This window comes from Crocuta crocuta, unplaced genomic scaffold, assembly GCF_008692635.1.
Source record: "Crocuta crocuta isolate KB4526 unplaced genomic scaffold, BGI_CrCroc_1.0 scaffold2119, whole genome shotgun sequence".
Lineage (NCBI taxonomy): Eukaryota > Metazoa > Chordata > Mammalia > Carnivora > Hyaenidae > Crocuta > Crocuta crocuta.
In genome coordinates this window covers 265,903-269,750 of record NW_027530618.1, presented here as the reverse complement: position 1 = coordinate 269,750, position 3,848 = coordinate 265,903, and positions in this window count along the sequence as shown.

Sequence of the window (3,848 nt, the reverse complement as noted above, 5' to 3'; positions counted from 1 at the left end):
GTACAGGTAAGTGGCATATATTATGTTTAGCTTGATTAACATGACTTTTTACTGTCACAAAAGGAAATAAATATTGAGCCCCAAATCTTTTCTTTTGTTGAAATTATTCCAGAATTAGCTAAACATAGTATGTATAAGATATTACTAATGGAAAAATTTTAAAATATTAAAAATACTATATTCTTTAATAGTTAGCAAAATATAGTGTAATAATACTTTGCTTCTTCATTTTTTTTTCTCTCCTTCCTGCCTAGAATGGAATGTTTCCACCCCAACTCCATAATCTAGTCTCCATTAATTTTCTCTNGGACTTCAATGTAACAAAGAATATGAAAAGCTATTTGAGGTGTTCAAAGATCTTTACATCCAACTCTTATTTGGGATTGTGTTCTATAGGCTTGGAAAATTATAAAACATCTATTCAGATAAATGAGATTAATTGTGTTGAGTTTTTACATGCAGTCTGGATTGTTTAGATTAAGTTTTCTCTAGTCTATATTACAGTTTGCAACAAGAAGTTAACACTGATATATATGCGCACATATATAATATACTGACATAAATATTAAAATGGAGAATTATATCCTTTGTTTTGGCAAAGAATGTGATATTTGTAAGGCAATTTCTCATTAAATTTATAATATTTACCTTTATTTTTACCAGTTATAATCTATCTTGTTCTGAAGTTTCAAGCTTACTTTTGTTATTATTTTCTTTCTATTTTGAAAAATTCTTTAAGGTTAAATTAGCTAACAAATTCTCTTAGTTTGTCTGACAATCCCTTTATTTCATCACCATTCTTAATTTTTTTTTCAGGAATGAAGAAATATTTCTGTAGCATTTATGGTTGACAGTTCTTTTCTTTTAGTACTTGAAAAACATTTTCCTACTTCCTTCCAGAAGAAGATGAGAAATTTGCTGTCATTTGAACCAGTGTTCCCTTAAAAGCAAGGCAACATTTCTCTCTGGTTGCATTCAAGGCATTTTCTTTGCCTTTAAATTTTAGAAATTTAATTATGATGTGTTCTAGCATGAATGTATTTGTGATTATCCTTTTCAGAGTCTACTTGGCTATAAGAATCTGTAAGTTTTGCTCTTCTACAAGTTTGAGACGTTTTCAGCTATTATATTTTTGAATACTCTTTTAGATCTATTCAGTCTCTTCTCTCATTCTGGAAGACCAATGATACAAACTTATCTCATTTATTATTGTTCCCCAGGTCTTTGATATTATATTTTGTGACAGCTGGGCAGGGGGCTCTAGTTTCTCTCTGTTATTCAATTGAGCAACAACAAGTTGCTCAATTTGTCTTCTTTCCATCTTCCTAATGTTACCTAGGAAGCCTTGTGAAAAATGCATCCTCTTGCTGGTGCAATTTGGTTGATGGGTTCTCAAAACCACACTGTGTTGGTTTCATATTGGTCCAAAGACATTGTGCTAAAGTTTGAAAACTGTCCATCCCTCAGGCCTACACCTGTTCAGGAGGTACCAGAGTAAGTCATCATGATTTAAAGAGGATCACATTCACTTCTAATAGCTTCAAATGTTTTTGTATAATTATGCTCGGTTGAATAATATCTTGCCAAAATTCACATATCTCCAGAACCTATGAATGTGACATTATGTAGAAATAATGTCTTTTCAGATGTAATCAAATTAAGATGAGGTCATAGTGGGTTAGAAGGGGTCTTAAATATGATATGACTCATGTCATTATAATGGGAAAATTTGGACAGAGAGATACACAAAGAATGCCTGTGTGAATTCATGAAATATGTTTGCTTGGCTTCTACCTTGTTCTCAGAAAAGTGAAGTCCTGAGTTCATAAATTAATCAGAGGAAACAGAAGGGTAAGGCAGAACACTGTAGGTGGATTGTACTACCACCGTAGTAGGTAAATGTTTTTTTCCTTAACTATTTCTTCGACTAGGGGAATATATATCATATAATGATGTGGCTTTTATTTAGGTTGTTTGAGTCAAAATCTAGAGATCTTTTATAATTACTTTTGTTTTTCCCTGATTATAATATTATTTTCTATTGTTTATTTCTGAGGAGCCAAAGCAAAAGAGCATATGAGCCAAAAAAGCAAAGCATATGATAAAAGTGAGCACTTGGGTTTACTGAGTTCCATCAGTTATGCACATCAAATAAACAGTGAAGGAAAACCAAAATTGTTTATGTCTGAGTCTGTAGGTGATTTTGAGTCTATTCCTATATAATCATATAAACATGTTCACTGGTTCATGTATTAAGGTTTTGTCTTAATGACAGCATACATTCCAGAGCAAGCTCAAGAGCTTTCTGTGGTTTAAATATAGATAGTTATGTTCTTTTCCTGCCAAGCTGCCCTGGACTCAGAGATATGATTAGAGTGTCAGCCATGTATTAGAACCAACTGTCCAATGCAAACTGAGAACAAAGCTAAGTGTGAAATTTAGTATTTCAGTTTTAAAAGATCTGATTCCTAACTCTGGGCAAAGAGTAACTTCTAAGCCACAGGGGAATTGAGTTGGGGTATGCTTGTGAGGTTTGCTGAGGAAAGCAGACTGGCCCAGAGAAATGAGAGAAGATTATAGATCCCAGGATAGTATAGAAAACATTATGTAGATGACAAAGTTGATATATTTATGATCATGTTATATATTCACCTCATATAGGTCTATTTATATAAGTACGTTTCTGTTTGTGAAGATATTTTAGGGATATAGAGACATTGTCTGGCTGGCAGCATGGGTTAGAACTCATCTATGCTGCTCCACGTAGGCTTGGGATATGAATACAAAATCTCAGAGCACACAATAAGGGGTGTTAGCTTTGGGGAATCCCTGCTGTGTTCAGAGTTCAGTGAATTGTTTTCTCTTGCTTGAATACCCATTGCATACTCTGAATTTGTTTTAACACATCAAGAGAATAAGGCTTAGAGACTGTAAAAAATCCAGGTGGCTTTCATAGAAAATCCCATTTGTCAAACACTGAGAAATAAAGGACTCTGCTGAATCCTTTCTAACAGAAGGTGGCCGAGTTTATCCGATCCAAATAGTGATGATCCTACAGAACCCAAAGCTTTGCCATGTCCCCTGGGGTCTTACATGTCAAACAGAAAGAGTGATCAAACTACTGACGAATCTAATCCTCAGGGTTCGCAAGAAAAATGGACACAGCTGCCAGAAATGTTCTGACATATGCTCTTCCAGCCCACCCAAAGTACAACAGGTCTGCATCCTCTGCAAAGAGTTACTAATGAGGTTAAATATGGGGTGAAAAAGAGGAGAAAGAAAAAAAAACACAGGTTACTTAAATAGGCATCTATACAGATAATACCCATGCAAGTGTTGGGATTTCCCTTTTTCCTCTTAAATGCACCCATTTTATTTGCTTGGGTTCAAAAGCATTAGAAACATAAAATATAACAGTGGCATATGGAGCCTAAAGAACTCCTCTACTATTGATAGAGGACAGGACTGGGTAATATTAACCAGGTGAATCTGCCAACATTTAACTGCAGAATTAAGTATACTTCCGCATGTGGACCTGCAAGTGCTGGCCTTGGTGCAGGCTTGTCCGTATGACAGGAGGGCATCTAACCTTTAATGAAACAAAGGAGACTTCTGACTCCCTAGAACATCTGATCCCAGAAGGAAAGAGGTGCAGGACTCAAAATGCCCAATGTTTCTTACCAAATTTATCAATTGCAGCATTTCAATACATCTCCTAGAGATGAATGACAGAATGAACAAAGATTGGCGATTAGAGTCTCCTGAGCTAGATACGTGGGAAAAATTATGTATATAAATATAAATACATATAATATGTACATATTACACACACACACACGTTAGCTCCC